The following is a 19,598-nucleotide window of genomic DNA, read 5'->3' on the forward strand; positions in this document are numbered from 1 at the left end:
GAGTGATTTAAAATTCATATGGCTAAAATCACGGAATACTCGTATATCCAGTTGCTTTAGTCTTAGGACGAGGGAACTTTTCCTCACAAGCCTGAACCAGCTTTACAATACTTTTATGTGGTTCTAGCTCAACTGTGAATGAAAGATTTCTGGTGTACCTGGGGGACACTAAGATATCGGACTGCCCTCTGGGACTGATGACGGCGCACCAACCTAAAAAGGAGGCATGCTATTATATACGGCATCACCGTAGACCAGGTGTCATTCACTAGGAGGAAATTGTTTCTGCCGAAGGTATTTCAGAGCTTCCAGCAACGGACGACACTTCCTCGCGTGTCTGCTCCCGAGTGCTGTCTTGGCTTACTTATTCACACAGCGCTTCTTATGACAGCTACATAGCGGATGCCGTCATTCTCTTTGGAAATCGATTGATATGGTTATTTCGAGCTGTGTCAAGCTGCTGGCCTTGTGAACTTAAACGTCCAAGTTGAACTTCGTGTTTCTCTGTTACGTGTTAAGTAGAGGTGATTATTGCACGTAGAAGATAGTATACCTAGGAACACATGATGTTTTTCTGTCGGAACTTCAGTCTAGTGGCTGAATTTAAACCTATATGAAGGAAATCGCCCTAGAGACCACCATAAGCAGTATGAATCATTTTCTACAGTTTTTGTTGTTAGATATGAAGTTGTGTTATGCACAAGATTTAATTCTACACATTTAAGAGAGGTGTGGTATATTGAAGCTATTTGGATGATACTGTTAGTCTTCAATTACCGAATTTTAAGGCGAGTAAAATTATACATATTTTTAAAAAGAGTTATAAAACGTGTGGTCGATTAAGCCATGTTTTGTCTGTCGTGCACCACTTAATACCTGGTAGTAGAGAAAGGTCTTCTACCATGGAACATGTGATATTTGTGATATTTGTAAATGAACGTCTTAACAATTTTACCTGTCTTAAAAAGGAAATTTGTCAGTATTTAACTTATAACTTGATAACACTTCGCTTAATTTGATTTCACTTACTGATTATTGGTGTGTAGCAGCGTAATAATGTAACAGATAGACTATTTTATATAGTTTATTGACAAAATTTTCTGAATTGGAAAAATTTTAAATTACAATTGAATATTTGTTCCTAGGTTCATGGCCATGTTGTACATGTTTTCACATTCGAAAAAACTTCAATTTTCGGGAGTAATTGCTGAAAAAGACTACATCCCCGTTTTCAAGAAGGTACGTCTAACAGATGTGCAGAACTACAGACCTATATCTCTAATGTCGATCAGTTGTAGAATTTTACAACACTTATTATGTACGAGTATAATGACTTTTCTGAAGACTACAAATCTACTCTGTATGAATCAGCATGGGTTTCGTAAAAGACGATGGTGTGAAACCCAGCTTGCGCTGTTCGTCCACGAGACTCAGAGGTCGATAGACACGGGTTTCCAGGTAGATGCCGTGTTTTTTACTCACGCAAGGCGTTTGATGTAGTTCCCCAATGTCGTTTAATGAACAAAGTAAGAGCATATCGACTATCAGACCAATTGTGTGATTGGATTGAAGAGTTCCTAGATAACAGAACGCAGCATGTCATTCTCAATGGAGAGAAGTCTTCCGAAGTAAGAGTGATTTCAGGTGTGCCGCAAGGGATTGTCATAGGACCGTTGCTATTCACAATATATATAAATGGTCTTGTGTATAACATCGGAAGTTCACTGAGGCTTTTTGCGGATGATGCTGTAGTATATCGAGAGGTTGTAACAATGGAAAACTGTACTGAAATGCAGGAGGATCTGCAACGAATTGATGCATGGTGCAGGGAATGGTAATTGAATCTCAATGTAGACAATTGTAATGTGCTGCGAATACATAAAAAGAAAGATCCTTTATCATTTAGCTACAATATAGCAGGTCAGCAAATAGAAGCTAATTCCATAAATTATCTTGGAGTAGGCGTTAGGAGTGATTTAAAATGGAATGACTATAGCCGGCCGCGTTGGCCGAGCGGTACTAGGCGCTTGAGTCCGGAACCGCGCGACTGCTACGGTCACAGGTTCGAATCCTGCCTCGGACATGGATGTGTGTGATGTCCTTAGGTTAAGACAAGGATATTCACCACTGTTTCAAGAAGCGCACTCACTGCCTCATTCGTCGTTTACTTTATTTAACGAGTCCTACAGTAACTCGGACTCCTACACACGCTATCTTAAACAGTAGTTGGCTACTTGAGAGGAAATGGATACGGCATTCAAACCCGCCTTTTTCGTACCCTTTATAGATTCAGAAATCTTCTACGTCTTTAGATTTGTTGGTGGCTGTTACAACATTCACTGGAAACCTATTATATGCAGAAACGCCGTTTAGTTGGAGCATTGCTGCATCTCCACCGAAATAACCGAGGTCATCTTATCAGATGTAACAGGCAGATCTGCTCGGTCTTGGCAGTAAATGCGTTTTCAGATGAGAGAAACCAGCGTTTTGCTGATGCATTTACTCACATAGACTATTAAGGTTCGCATCTGACGAGGAAATTCGAAAAGAAGCATTGTTGCTCTCGAATCCTACCATAGAGGATGCAATAAAGGTACCGCAAGTGTTCAAAGATGCAGTCAGTTGATTAACAAATGCAATTGATCGTGTACGTAACACAGTACAAGTTACTCCCCCTGCATTTTCAACAACATGAACGAAATGTTCGACGCCCTCGTCGGTTTCTCTAAGATACTCCGGCACTGCATAGGTAACTGAGACATTATGTATGTTGTATACTGCGTTCAGTTATTTTTTAAGCATGTACCTATTAGAAAATGGCGGCACGGCTTTCCTCTGTAGATAGCACAGTTACAGAATGCTGCAGTATTACAACAGCTATTTACCGCTATTGCATAAAAAGTTCTCAGTGAACTTGCCTCATCAAGTTCGGATACAATACCAAGCTTTCGATTATTACCTACATCATTGTCGTCAGGGGACGTATAGAATTTTCGTGAAACTGGAGAGGCTGCCTCTTTTATGCCCAAGAGACTTGAATACGAGAAGAAGACGTAACAGTAATTGCGCCCACTGTGTTGGCGTCCTTGCAGTGCCATCACCTGCAGCGGGCGGTATATTATCAGAGTCTACCTCTATGCTCTTTCTTAATCAAGCGCACTCTTCCATGCACGGCTGAGCGCTTAACTGATATCTCTGTTAAACCTATTATCACAGAGACAGTCCCAGACAGTCAATCTTGTGTTTATTTAATAGGGTGTGCTCAGCCACAATTTTTTTTTAATTGCTTGGCTGTTGATGACTCTATATGTCTTATTAGTTGTTGCCCTATTGAATGCAAGCCACGCGTGTATGTGCTGGTCCTCCTGACGTTACTCAATGATATCACGTCTTGGTTATCTCTACAAAATTGACTTAATATCATGAACTGAATACCCATTCATTCTGAACGCTATCCTTGGATAATACATTTCAGAGATAAGGTGTCCCTTGCCAGAAATAGTCCTCGCTCTGTAAATAAGGGTGTTTAAGCATTGAACTAGTTGTTGAAAGCTGCGCTCATTGATACACAGATCTGTATGCGTTCCTTTTTGATAGACTCATTGGTCTAGTTGTCCATTTGCTTTCCGTCGAAGCAACATAATTAAGAGAGGCAATTCTCTATCGACATCCATCTCTGCCATATTCGTAAATCTTATGTTTGGATGCATACTGTTCATATGATCAATTAACTGCAACAGAACCCCACTGCTATGTGGCCAGATTAACAGTATATTGCCAACGTATCTGAAGAAACAGGCTGAACGGAGCAGGACTTTATTCTTCACCCATTCTTCAAAATCTTCGAAGAAAAATTAGCTATGGTTGGTTACAGTGGCAAACTCATGCCTGTTTCACAAATAATTTCACTAAAATTTCCACCATTCAGAAAAAAATGTGGTCCTCAAATTTGTCTGAATAATATTACTCTTTCAGGAAAGAAATGAGTGCCCATTAGTGTTAATGTTTCTTCTATTGGTACTTTAGTAACCAGAAAGACCATGTTGAGGCTGACTACGACTTTACTTGGATCTATCCTATTGGTGATATCCATAAATATTTGAGAATTCTTAATCTGGTATCTACAGTGGCTATCTATATATATGTTTAGATAATGCATTGTCTCCCTGTATGTGGGAGAGCCGATAGCACTCATGATTAGTCTCGTTGGTACAACATATTTCTGTATTTTAGTCAGACCATATGCCCTTCAATCCTTCAGTGACAGACACAGTTCGTTATAATAAAAAACTGCACTGAGGATAACTGTAGCAATCCCCTCATAACCTAGTAAAGCAACTTAGTGTTCATCTTTCTCCGCCGGCCGGTGTGGCCGAGTGGTTCTAGGCGCTACAGTCTGGAACCGCTTGATCGCTACGGTCGCAGGTTCGAATCCTGTCTCGGGCATGGATGTGTGTGATGTCCTTAGGTTAATTAGGTTTAAGTAGTTCTAAGTCGGACTGATGACCTCAACAGTTAAGTCCCATAGTGCTCAGAGCCATTTGAACCATTTTTTTTCATCTTTCTCCAACAAATTTCAGTCCTGGTCCCTCCTACTTGCTGTTGTTCACTCTCTTAGTCTCCATTTCTTTCTTTTCCCCACTATTCTTCACATCTGGACACTAGAAAAAATGCACATTTTTTGTTTACTTTCAATAGACAAATAAGCAGACTTCAGACATTTATGCAGTACAGAAACCCACTAGCAACGAACTAGCATTACTGTTTTGGAAGAGTAGTAATGTCGCCACATTGAATGGAATAACTCACCATCTCGGAAGTCGTCTATCTTCTCTTGACCACTGGTTTGACATTCGAGCCTAAGATGGGCAAGAAGCACAATATCAGCAAAACCGATCACTGATAGCTCCTGAGGCTCGACTGTGTTTCACAGGCCTTACTGGTCTTTTAACCTTTCAGCTTTTCAGACATATACTGTAAGATCTTCCATTCTGCCAAAACTGTCGTGAGAATAAATACGGTAACAACAGAAATATGTACCTCAGTAAATGGACACCGCCACTGGGCGCCGTAATCGTAAGTCAAAGTTCAGAGGTCATCGATAACTGTGGCTCCCCAATGTAGTGAGTGACTTTTGAAGTCCATTCTGTGACGTGATGCCACCTTTATCAGAACATAACCAAGATGTATCGTTTCTTGACTCATCATTCTTACGCTCTCTTCTGTCCCTAACAAAAACTGAAATCATTAAAAACATATATCAGGAAAATATATTATACGGAGGTTCTGATAGTTCCAGTCTGTTAAACTATCTCACAAAGCATGTGAAGCACTCAGATAACATGATAGTATGTCAATGTTACTTTTCACATGTAGACATCATCAGCAGGTATGCAAAAGATTAGACCTGCGCTGCACCTGATGACGGTTCGGTAGAGAGAGAGAAACAGGGAGCCAACGCCTTCCCTTTGTTTTTGTTTGTTTGATTGATTGTTAGTTTTGCACATAATTAGAACCGTACGTAATTCTGTGTTAGTACATGGCGTATTTTAGAGTGAGGTGATAGAAGTCATGAGGTAGCGATATGTACATATACAAATGGTGGTAGTATTGTGTACACAAGATACACTCCTGGAAATGGAAAAAAGAACACATTGACACCGGTGTGTCAAACCCACCATACTTGCTCCGGACACTGCGAGAGGGCTGTACAAGCAATGATCACACGCACGGCACAGCGGACACACCAGGAACCGCGGTGTTGGCCGTCGAATGGCGCTAGCTGCGCAGCATTTGTGCACCGCCGCCGTCAGTGTCAGCCAGTTTGCTGTGGCATACGGAGCTCCATCGCAGTCTTTAACACTGGTAGCATGCCGCGACAGCGTGGACGTGAACCGTATGTGCAGTTGACGGACTTTGAGCGAGGGCGTATAGTGGGCATGCGGGAGGCCGGGTGGACGTACCGCCGAATTGCTCAACACGTGGGGCGTGAGGTCTCCACAGTACATCGATGTTGTCGCCAGTGGTCGGCGGAAGGTGCACGTGCCCGTCGACCTGGGACCGGACCGCAGCGACGCACGGATGCACGCCAAGACCGTAGGATCCTATGCAGTGCCGTAGGGGACCGCACCGCCACTTCCCAGCAAATTAGGGACACTGTTGCTCCTGGGGTATCGGCGAGGACCATTCGCAACCGTCTCCATGAAGCTGGGCTACGGTCTCGCACACCGTTAGGCCGTCTTCCGCTCACGCCCCAACATCGTGCAGCCCGCCTCCAGTGGTGTCGCGACAGGCGTGAATGGAGGGACGAATGGAGAAGTGTCGTCTTCAGCGATGAGAGTCGCTTCTGCCTTGGTGCCAATGATGGTCGTATGCGTGTTTGGCGCCGTGCAGGTGAGCGCCACAATCAGGACTGCATACGACCGAGGCACACAGGGCCAACACCCGGCATCATGGTGTGGGGAGCGATCTCCTACACTGGCCGTACACCACTGGTGATCGTCGAGGGGACACTGAATAGTGCACGGTACATCCAAACCGTCATCGAACCCATCGTTCTACCATTCCTAGACCGGCAAGGGAACTTGCTGTTCCAACAGGACAATGCACGTCCGCATGTATCCCGTGCCACCCAACGTGCTCTAGAAGGTGTAAGTCAACTACCCTGGCCAGCAAGATCTCCGGATCTGTCCCCCATTGAGCAACTGGATGAAGCGTCGTCTCACGCGGTGTGCACGTCCAGCACGAACGCTGGTCCAACTGAGGCGCCAGGTGGAAATGGCATGGCAAGCCGTTCCACAGGACTACATCCAGCATCTCTACGATCGTCTCCATGGGAGAATAGCAGCCTGCATTGCTGCGAAAGGTGGATATACACTGTACTAGTGCCGACATTGTGCATGCTCTGTTGCCTGTGTATGTGCCTGTGGTTCTGTCAGTGTGATCATGTGATGTATCTGACCCCAGGAATGTGTCAATAAAGTTTCCCCTTCCTGGGACAATGAATTCACGGTGTTCTTATTTCAATTTCCGGGAGTGTGTAAAAGGGGAGTGCGTTGGCGGAGCTGTCATACGTTCTCAGGTGATTCATGCGAAAAGATTTTCGACTTATGGCCGCACGACGGAAATTAACAGGCTTTTAACGCCGAATAGTAGTTGAAACTAGACGCATGAGACATTCCATTTCGAAAATCGTTTGGGATTTCAGTATTCCGAGATTCACAGGGTCAAGAGCGTGCTGAGAATACTTATCAGGCATAGTCACTCACCACTGACAACACAGTGGCCGACGGCCTTTGCTTAACGACCACGAGCAGCGGGGTTTGCGTAGAGTTGTCAGTGCTAACAGACAAGGAAAACGGCGTGATATAACCGCAGAATTCTATGTGGAGCGTATGATGAACGTAACCGTTAGTACAGTAAGGCGAAACTTGGAATTTATGACCTATGGCAGCAGACGACCGAGGAGAGTGCCTTTGCTAACAGCACGACGTCGCCTGCACCGCCTTTCCTGGGTTCGTGGCCATATTGGTTGGACCCTAAGCGACTGGAAAACCGTGCCCTGGTCAGATGTATCCCGATTTCAGGTGGTAAGCGCTGTTGATAGGGTTTGTGTGTGGCTCAGACCCCGCGAGGCCATGGACCCACGTTGTGGACGAGGCACTGTGTAAGCTGGTGGTGGTTCCATAATGGTGGGCTATGTTTACGTGGGTTGGACTAGGTCCTCTGGTCCAACTGGACTGATCGTTGATTGGAAATAGTTATGTTCGGCTACTTGGAGACTATTTGCTGCCATTCATGGACTTCATGCTCCGAAACAACAATGTCATGTCACGTGGCCACAATTGTTCGCGGTTGGATTGAAGAATATTTTGGACATTTCGAGCGGAGCATTTGGCCACCCAGATTGCCCAACTGACATTTAACATATAAAATTTATGAGACATACTCGAGAGTACAGTTCGTGCACTGATTTCCGCAGCGGCAGTGCTTTCACAATTAAGAACGTCTATACAGGCAGCATGGCTGAGTATTTCTGCAGGGGACTTCCACGATTTATTGAGTTGCTGCACTACGCCGTACAAGAGGAGGTCCGACACGATTGTAGGAGATATGACTTTTGTCACCTCACTGTATATCTTTACGGAATATAAATTGCATTTTATAAGTAATAAATATTAGTTGATCGCGTAACTTTTCCGCTTCTATGGGATCACAGCAATTACTTTTGATGCAACTGCAGTTTACATGCACAATCTGAAAATCTATTTAAATGTTGTTGATATTTTGTACACATTAGAAATTCTCGATCATGATGAAACGTAATGGTTTCCTGTGATTATTCATAAATGACAAAGTTGTTGATGAATAACTGAAACGGTCTTTATATATGTCTGACGAGGTGCTGAAGCAATATTGGAAACATTTTTGTTTCGTGTTCTTTTTGTAGCTTTTACCTTTCTGAGGAAACTGCGTTTTCCAGCACTACGTAACAAATAATTTTTTTTCTATTTTACACGTTTCTGTATTTCAAGTAACATATCGGCAACTTACGAATAAGATCTGAGTAAAACTATGCCAATCTACGTTTTGCTATAGATACTATTTACTTTTAAGTAACTGAAAGAGAGTAACTATATATACTCAATTTTTCCAATAGGCTACACGGCTCTTTATATATTCTCACTCAGTTTCTATACGGCTTACAGCTTCTGGTTTTTAGGTGAATCTAGTATGACACTAATTACATACGCAAAGGAAGCAATCGTTATGAGGCAACGCCCGATGTATATGCAACACGTCTAATGCACAGTCGATGCAGGTACTAGCTACTAGGAAAACTACCGTACTCTACGATTACTTACGGTATTCCACGGTGGCCTACCGTGGTTTTACAACTGTATTTGCAATTTCTTGTGATAAGTAGAACTGCTAACTGCGGCATTAGTGTAATTCGGGTTTAGTGTTGTTGCCAGATTTGAAAGGGTACATACAGGTCGTGGACAGTGTCGCACGAGTCTGGTATCCTACAGCACCGGCGGCCCGATTCAGTGTTCAGCACGACATCATAGCATCTGACATCGCGGTTCACCTGATGGGACAACGTGGGCAGTGATGGGGAACGGACTGAGTACTCTCCAAAACGGCAAGTGAAACAAACGCACACATCGTGATCACCGCCAACTCCTAGCAGTTGCTACCGATGGGTCGTGTCTGCCTTGCCAGTGGGCGGAAAACCGCCGCATCCCGTTCTCCACTCTGGAGCTGAGGCAGCATCCTCGGTCCGGATTATGTAGCCACCAGCCGTCGCAGGAGACATGGCAACGGCTTGTATTCTAAGTAATAAATGGAATAATCTGGAATACTGTTTTATTGCTTCTAACGACGTCACACATGCCTTCTCTCAGATTCCTCACCAAACAGTAGGGGTTTCCAGCGGTGGTCAGAAGAGCTCCAGCCCAGCGCCAGTAAGAGTTGGATGGCAACGATCTGACACACCGACATCAGCAACAGTCACAGAGGGTGGGTCAAGGAGGAGAGATTGTTATTTGCTCTAAAAGAATTTTGTTGTTTGTTACGACCAGGTTAGGACTTAAAGACTTTGAAGTTACTTTGTATGGGCCAATATAACAGGCACATTTATCTCAGTTCAAAGATAGTAGTCGGTAACAGCATCTTCCGCTGACACTTCGTAAAACCTTTAATTTAACGGGACATAGTACACGATATGATATTTTTGTACTAACAATAAGCATTATGTGTAGAAAATATAGGCACACAGCGGACGATTCTTCAGAGTGTCGTTGACCATCGATTAGGTGTAGAAATTAGCTGTATTGTTTTATTTTGCAACTTGTAACATCGCGAGTCAATACGCGATAACTTTATTGCAGTAAGCTACTTTGCAGAACAGCCCGTAGCATTGGAGCCGTTGGCTGTGAAAGTGTGAAGGAGATAGCCAGTTGTGTCTTAGCAATGACTCATTCGCACCTGCCGCTGTGCTAGCCGTGGGAAGTGGTATCTGTGTCACTTCGAGCGACTGAATATTCAAACCCCTAAGAATCTAAAAAAACTACATTAAATATTATTTAATGTTGTTTAAAGTCGATACACTGCATTTTTTTTCAAGAGAATATGGTAAAAAAAATTCAGTCTTCTATCTCTCATAGTTTCGGAGTTAGAGAAAATTACCTAAAACACCCCAAACCGACACTTAGACTAAAAAACTCAGTTAGGAATCATAACAGTTTGACTTTTAGTATCATTTGAAATCATTACTGGAGTTCACAAAATGTCAGGTCAATTTATTAGGATTTTCATATCAAAAACGTTAACTACTTTTCGTTTTTGTAATATAAAATCCAGGAAAGGTTATATTAATACCTATTTGTTTTGTTGTTGTGGAATGTATGAGAATGAGTGAGTGTGTGTAAGTGGCACACATGTAGAAATTCAATATTGTATAATGTACCACATTACATAACTGTGTAGTGGGAAAGTTGTGTTTTCCCCTCATTACTGATGACGTATGTCTAAAAGTACTTGCTTTTGTAAGAAGGATGCCAGAATAGCCGTTTGCAGAGGAATAGTTTTCTAAATAAATTCCCTGATAAATTTTCCTTTCGTTTGGTTGTCTTAAACATTATATTAATATTTGCGTATTGAACTGATGTGAATGCAACTGGGAATAGTGATTGGCGTAGGACAGTTTTGGCGCGAGAATGATCTCGATCGATTGTTCTGATTGGCTGGTCATTTTGATAAACCAATGAGAGTTTAGCAGTTCCCACAGACTGCCAGGTAGTTATAGGCTGTGGAAGGAGCAGCATGGGAGAGTCGCTGGGTAGCTATTGAACGTGCAGGTCATGTTGAACGTGTCCGTCTGCAAAATGTGTAAAATGAAGAAGTTATTGGAATTCCGCGTCCAGATTGTGTTACCGTAAAAGCAGTTGCATTTACAGACACTTTTGTGAAGTTTGGAAGTTCTAGAATTGTTTTGTTGGAAACATAAAGGAGTGTGAACTTTCGGCCTTTGTAAAATTCCACGTGGCATGTTTCGTATCCGTATATGGAATATTTGGCGAGCAATTTCTTTAGTAGAGATCTACTGAAAAGGACTGAATGTGAAACTCAGATACAGTAGCGGAGTATTGACTGTGAAATCGCGTAATTCGTAGGATTGGACTTAAGTACATTTCTGGCTGCCTTGCTTATGTAGTGGGTTGCATGAACTGTGAACTGAGGACAGTGATGTTGTTCACTAATCACATGTGGTCTGATGGCAGGTATTTTTTTTAACTTAAACGGAATAAAAGGCACGTTTCAGAATTTTGACATTTTACTGAGAGAACGAAGCTACCACTTTCCGCCCGAAAAGTATTATCAGAATTTACTGAATAGATTGCTACCAGGGTTTACGCGGACTTTGCAACGTATGTATTGACGGCGTTTTCTTCAACGCTGCCTTTACGTCGTCAGCGCAGTACATACGTATGCAGAGAAACGGGCTGGTGAGGTAGGAGGACCTTTTTCATTGAACAGTGCGACGAACGAGTAAACATCCACAAAAACCCGCCCCGCTGAAAACTGTGGCTATTGAGTTATTGCCGGAAGTAATAATAGTTCCATTCATGTAAAAGAGAGAATGGTAAATCGCACGAAAATGCCACAGACACTTTTGCTAGTGCTAACGAGGCCATAGACGCTCTTAAAGAGCAAGTTTCCAAATAGTTAGAAACTGTAGGTAATGAACAACAGAAATACCTAATGAACAGCTAAGTCACGAGTTAAAGCTATATTGGCAGAAGGTACAATCAGGACTGAATGAAGATAAATGGCTCTGAGCACTATGGGACTCAACTGCTGAGGTCATTAGTCCCCTTGAACTTAGAACTAGTTAAACCTAACTAACCTAAGGACATCACAAACATCCATGCCCGAGGCAGGATTCGAACCTGCGACCGTAGCGGTCTTGCGGTTCCAGACTGCAGCGCCTTTAACCGCACGGCCACTTCGGCCGGCCTGAATGAAGATAAAAATGTAGTAAATATTCCCTCTTCATCTGTTGATTCTTCAGCCGCGAATCTCATAACCCCCTTCTCCGTGAAAACAACAGACGATGTTACTCTGTATATAGACGATGCATTAGCCACGGCCGCTTTAACCAGCTGATAGGATGAGACATGCCTGCAGATGGCCAAGTTACACATCACGGGCGACGCAAAAACGTATAACTCGTATCATGAAGTGCTTATTAAGGTATCCACTTTCACGGAGTTAGCGGAGGGTTTGTGTCAGACGTATAGAAAACACAACAGTACACGGTTTTTTGGGAGAAAATCAGTAGTTTAAAACAGAAGGCGAATGAAACAATGGAATTATTTTTTGAAAAAATGCGCAAATTAAAGGATAGATTTATAAGCTGGAGCACAAGCTAGATGGGGACAGACTCTTCCTCAGAGAAGCGGAGAATAGAGCGCTGGACGTGTTTTTCAGAGCGGTTCACCCGGATTTTTCACGACGGGTGGGGCTGGAAAAACCTGAGAATTTATCCACAGCACTTCGTGTAGCTAAGGATTTACAATAAGTGGATAGTAAAATCAGGATGCGTACCGAAAGGAAGATATGCAGATCTGGTGGTTAGTAGGTGCATTTAAAGATCAGTGTTACGAACCACAATGCTATAATTTCCAACGATTCGGTAACAGGACTCGGAATTGTGAATTTAGAAAACAGGGATGTAAAATGCAGAGAAGGAATAGTTAAACGCCAACGGGAATGTTCCTTCTATCGGAAAACATTCCCAGTATATTGCAGTACTTCTACACAGAGATGATTGGTTGGTTGATATCTTGGATAAATAAAAGGAAGTATAAGTTTCTAGTAGATACCGGGACACATCTATCGGTGATGAGTCTGGACCTCTTGGAAAAGAGGAGACTGAAAACACCGAGGTACAGCGTGGACGCAATAGTGGATAACAAAAGAATTAAGTGGGTACCACGCGATTCAAGTTTAGGGTAGAAAACACATGGTTTCATGAGCAAATGGAAGTGTGGCCAGCTGTGGGACAGGGATTTTCTGCGTACTACGATTAGTCTTTCTGATTAGGCACAATTCTAAAACTGACCTCTGGCTATAAACAGTTGAACTCAATGGGAATTTGTTTTCGATGGGTGCAACACTTGCAATTGTCTATATATCACACGGTACACCCATTGCTTCTGTAGTACCAACTAAACAGCAGGTAAAATTAACTTGGGTCACTCTAGATGTCAATGTTCCACAGATTTATGTTTAATACAACCCATGTGTAGTAATGACATGCTGGATTAACAACATTGCATTATACGAACAAGTATACCACATGCTAGGAAATCATTGGCTAGTTTATGGTGCAAGTCAGCCTAGATAATTTCAGAATGAACGAAGTAAATCTTCCTAAGGGACTGGTTGTAGCTACTCAATGAAGAAGGCATCAGTGAGTCAGAGACAGATCACAATATGAAGTAAACTGTCAGCACGTCTGCGTTACGTTGGAAGATTAGTCCCTTAAAGGGTAATGATCGATTAGACATGGAGTCATTGCTAGTTCGGTACAGAGATTTGTTTCATTCAGAAGGTGCTCTACAAGGCACACCCATAACATAGCGTCGTATTCCAACATGTAGTCATGCACCGTAAGCAGCATAGGTTACAGAAACATCTCCAGTCGTTAATAGAAGAGTTCTTAGATCAACAGCTTAAAGAAGACATAACAGAGCACAGCGGTAGTCGTTGATCAGAAAGTATTGTGCTGAAGAAGTCACCTGATGGAACAAGAAAATAGAAATTCTGTTGTGACTACAGGTGTTTAAATGAACGGACAGTAACCGATACATATACGATTCCAAATATAACTAAAACTTGGAGAACTAAGGGTAGTTTAAATTCTTTTCTACGATAGATTTAGGGAGTGGGTGCAACCAGATAGAAGGATACAGGGTGAGACACTAACTATTGCCACCTAGAATAACTCCGAAAGTATGATAGGAGCTGAAAAGTTTGTAGGGCAAATGCTGCATGCGACAACGGGGGCCATAATATCCGTCAAAGGAAAGTTACTGACGAGGAAACGGAAATTAGTACTCTTGTCACTGTGATTCGAGATCGTTGTGTTAGTTCGAGTCAAATCCCAAGGGAATCTGGCATGAGCATCGCCATGAATATCATCCTCACCATATCAGTCTCCACCAAAAATTAACTGGTACGGATTGTGTGCGTCGCATTGAATTCTGCCGATGGGCTCCACTTCAGATTCAGAGGGATGACACATTTATTAATTTGAGTTTATTTACTGACAAGGCTACATTCACGAACCATGGAAATGTTAATTTGCTTAACATGTATTATTGGGAAACCGAAAATTCATGTTGGCTGCGGCAAGTTGCACACCAAAAACCGTGGTCGGTGAATGTATGATGTGGGATTCTGGAGGACAGAATTATAGGCCAATATTTCATCGAAGGAAATCTTAATAGTAGGAAATACTCCACATTCCTGCAAGAAACATTAGGTCTGTTATTGGAAGAAATACCTTTAGGAACAAGAAACAGAATGTGGTATCAACACGATGGGAATCCGGCACATTTTTCGCTCATGGCTAGAAATGAGTTGCAGAGGCAATTCCCAAATCGTTGGATTGGACGCGGAGGAGATGCGTCATTGTCGGTTCGTTCGCCAGACTTTATGCCTCTGGACCTTTTCTTGTGGGGATTCGTCAAAGACATTGTTTATAAAGACACTCCAATTACACCTGAAGATATGTGAGAGAATATTGTTAGAGCATTTGCTTCGATAAGTGGCGATGTGATAAGGAATACCGCTCAATCCATGATAAGAAGATTGCAGCACTGCATTGATACCAATGGTCATCACTTCGAACACCTTCTGTATATGGGCGTTCTTGCCACCATTGTGACCTTCGTTGACCTTTCAAAGACCTCACTGTAACACATCATTGGATTCGTCTCGATAGCCGCTATCAGATAATAAGTACCAAACTATAGCATACCATTTAAAAAACAAAGCTGACCTTCATATCTCTGAAGCGACCCAACCTAGCAACAAAAACCAACGTCATATTATGGCCCCTGCTGTCCCAAGCAACTTTTGTCCCACAAACTTTTCAGCTCCTATCATACATTCGGACTTATTCTTGGTGGCAATAGTTAGTGACTCACCCTGTATAGCCGCCCAGAGTGGCCGAGCGGTTATAGGCACTACAGTCTGGAACCGCGCGACCAGTGCGGTCGCAGGTTCGAATCCTGCCTCGGGCATGGATGTGTGTGACGTCCTTAGGTTAGTTAGGTTTAAGTAGTTCTAAGTTCTAGAGGACTGATGACCTCAGAAGTTAAGTCCCATAGTGCTCAGAGCCACTTGAACCATTTCACCCAGTATACAGAGGATAAGCCGGAAACAGCTTCCACAACATCATCTAGTGACTACCAGTATTGCAAATTTTCTTTCGGATTGAAAAACGCACCTGCAATATATATTAGCGCTTACTAGATGGAATCCTTTGAGGCTTTAAAAAAAAAAACTCTCAAGTCCAGCGTCGCACGTATCTGACAGGTTACCCTACCAGATGACCAGGCTCAGCTTTCACCACGACATCACAGCATCCAACATCGCAGTCCACCTGGTGGGACAACGCGGCAGGGATCTGGAAGGGATTGAGTGCCACCAGAAATGGTGTGCGAAACAATGGACACATGTCGCGGTCACCGCCATCTCTAAGTGTGTATACGATGGGGCGTGCCTACCTCGCCAGGCGCAGTAAACCGCCGCAACGTAGTGTCCTCGTTATCCGCTCCAAGTTGATGCAGCATTCTTGGTAGCCTTGAGTCTGCTGTTGGATTCAGCGGATTTCTCACCGGACTATGTAGCCATCAACCCCGCAGAAGACACGGCAACGACTTGTATTCTGAATAATTAAGGGGATAATAGAGAATACTGTTTTATTGCGTCTAATGGTGCCACACAGGATCTCGGTCTCCATGCTGACAAAACTGCAGGTGTTTCCATCCCGGCAGTGGGTTACTCCAGGAATGCGTATGATGCCGAGAGATCACCGTGAAGCACATGGAGATGACGCGCACTCACGAGAGAAAGCCGTATCATCACTTGACAGTGTTTGAAAGCGGCCTCATTGTGGGTCTCCATTTGGGTAGCAGGTTGAATCGTGTATGTTCCGGAGTTGTAGTCCGATGTTACACTGGAAAGTAACATGAGGGCGGGATACTCGTCGTCAAGGTTCCAGGTAGGTTTGCGGTATTGTGCACCAAGAGCATCATAACAGCTGCACATCTGCGCCTGCCATCCGAGAACATGTAATGGGCTCTCGGCAACTGTCTGTGTCATCATGCACGGTTGGTGGGAGACTAGCAGCAGCCACACTCGGGAATTACCATCCCATGCGTAGGCTGTCGTAAGCAACACAACCCAGACGGCTGTGTACAGAGTGGTAATGTGACTCGGATATGATGAAAACCGTCGCATTGCGTTTAGCGATGAATCACAGTTCTGCACGACTCTATCACTAGTGTGCATCGCGGTGACCTGCGGAGAGGTCTCATTCTTCCATTGCTTTCTACATCTACGTCTACATTTATACTCCGTAAGCCACCCAACGGTGTGTGGCGGAGGGCACTTTACGTGCCACTGTCATTACCTCCTTTTCCTGTTCCAGTCGCGTATGGTTCGCGGGAAGAACGACTGCTGGAAAGCCGCCGTGCGCGCTCGAATCTCTCTAATTTTACATTCGTGATCTCCTCGGGAGGTATAAGTAGGGGGAAGCAATACATTTGATACCTCATCCAGAAACGCATCCTCTCGAAACCTGAACAGCAAGCTACACCGCGATGCAGAGCGCCTCTCTTGCAGAATCGGCCACTTGAGTTTCCTAAACATCTCCGAACGCTATCACGATTACCAAATAACACCGTGACGAAACGAGCCGCTCTTCTTTGGATCTTCTCCTCCTCTGTCAACCCGATCTGGTAAGGATCCCAACTTATGAGCAATACCCAAGTACAGGTCGAACGAGTGTTTTGTAAGCCACCTCCTTTGTTGATGGACTACATTTTCTAAGGACTCTCCCAATGACTCTTAACCTGGCACCCGCTGCACCAACAATTAATTTTATATGATCATTCCACTTCAAATCCCTCCGCACGCATACTCCCAGATATTTTACAGAAATAACTGCTACCGGTGTTTGTTCCGTTATCATATAATCATACAATAAAGGATCCTTCTTTCTATGTATTCGCCATACATTACATTTGTCTATGTTAAGGGCCAGTTGCCACTCCCTGCACCAAGTGCCTATCCGCTGCAGATCTTCCTGCATTTCGCTGCAATTTTCTAATGCTGCAACTTCTCTGTATACTACAGCATCATCCGCGAAAAGCCGCATGGAACTTCCGACACTATCTACTAGGTCATTTATATATATTGCAAAAAGCAATGGTCCCATTACACTCCCCTGTGGCACGCCAGAGGTTACTTTAACGTCTGTAGACGTCTCTCCATTGATAACAACATGCTGTGTTCTGTTTGCTAAAATCTCTTCAATCCAGCCACACAGCTGGTCTGATATTCCGTAGGCTCTTACTTTGTATATCAGGCGACAGTGCGGAACTGTATAGGACGCCTTCCGGAAGTCAAGGAAAATGGCATCTACCTGGGAGCCTGTATCTAATATTTTCTGGGTCTCATGAACAAATAAAACGAGTTGGGTCTCACACGATCGCTGTTTCCGGAATCCATGTTGATTCCTACAGAGTAGATTCTGGGTTTCCGGATATGACATGATACGCGAGCAGAAAACCTGTTCTAAAATTCTACAACAGATCGATGTCAGAGAGGAACAGCGTATTACTCCTGGTTGCATGGTAAGAGGAGCCATTGGGTACGACTTCAGGTCACGGCTGGTAGTGATAAGGTAAGTCTGATGGCACAACGGTCGACACGGATATCTAGAGTCCTCATGTGTTTCCTCTTATGCGACTCTATCATGGTGTCACTTTTCTACAGCACAATACTCGTTCTCACATGGCACGTGTCTCCATGTACTGAGTGCACGGTCATATGGATTGCAAGAACCACATATCTGTCCCTGATAGAAGATGAGTGGTTCTAGCTCGGATGTTAAGTTCATCCCGGTGCCATTATCAATAATAGCAGTGTTGTTGATCGGCTTGCCTTAGGAGGGGGTACAATGGCTGTAACACTCTTAACAACCGCCCGGCGCGGTGGCCGAGCGGTTCTAAGCGCTTCAGCCCGGAACGGCGCGCCTGCTGCGGTCGCAGGTTCGAATCCTGCTTCGGGCATGGATGTGTGTGATGTCCTTAGGTTAGTTAGGTTTAAGTAGTTTCTAAGGGGACTGATGACCTCTGATGTTAAGTCCCATACTGCTTAGAGCCATTTGAACCATTTTGAACTCTTTACAACCGCATCATACCATAGTGGGTGCAACGTCATACTGATGAAGGAGCCTGTACTGCCAAGTTCTACGTAAATGTCAGTCAGTTTTGTAATCACCAAAGTAACATGGCATAGCCACTCATCCCATGTAATTTCATTTTGCTTCCTTTTCCTCTTATGAATGCATCACTTTCTTTGTCATTCAATGTATTTTATGAGACCTATTGGAGTATGGTTGAGTGAAATGCATATAAAATGCCTTCATTGCATAATACTGTTGCTAACAATAACCCTACGTAACCCTAAGTCCTGCGAAATAACTCTTTAATCACCGAAACAGCATAGAAGTTTATAATCTCGGCGAATTGTTCAAATGTTCAAATGTATGTGTATTCCTTCGGGACCAGACTGCTTAGGTCATCGGTCCCTAGACTTACACACTACTTAAACTAACTTGAACTAACTTATGCTAAGAACAACACACACACCCATGCCAGAGGGAGGACTCGAACCTCCGGTGGGAGGGGCCGCCCATACGTGACATGACGCCTCAAACCGCGCGACCACTCCGCGCGGCTGTCGCCGAATTGTGTCTGAACTTAAATACTGTCGAAGACATAGCCTGAGCCGCATAGATTGAGTTTAGTGACGTGTGGGATTAATACATTTGTCCTTCTAGGATATATTATTAAAACACCCAGGGTATTTGAGGTAATTGTAAAACAATGATTTTCAGCCAAGGATGTACGATAATAATAGTAAACGTATACTGTTACGTATAACAGTATTACGTATAATAACAGTCAATAAAAAGCAGGAAGGACACAACCATGATTACTACATAAAGTAAATTTCGTCACACGATTGTTTAGTTATTGCGAGGAGTGTGTCCATCGATGTACTGTGGCACTTGCCAATAGAGGAACGTTGTACGTCGCATAGAGGTTTATGGTGAGAACGCACGTCTGAGGAAGAGTCAGGAAACATGTTACTTCCTCCCGCATACATCATGATGAGAAAATCAGAGAAATGCGATTTCATATGGACAATTCCCGGCTGTCATGCCGCCTACTGCGCTGGCAGTTACTGGCGGCGGATACGAGGTACATATTAATGCTACAAACACAAAG

This window comes from Schistocerca cancellata, chromosome 4, assembly GCF_023864275.1.
Source record: "Schistocerca cancellata isolate TAMUIC-IGC-003103 chromosome 4, iqSchCanc2.1, whole genome shotgun sequence".
NCBI lineage: Eukaryota > Metazoa > Arthropoda > Insecta > Orthoptera > Acrididae > Schistocerca > Schistocerca cancellata.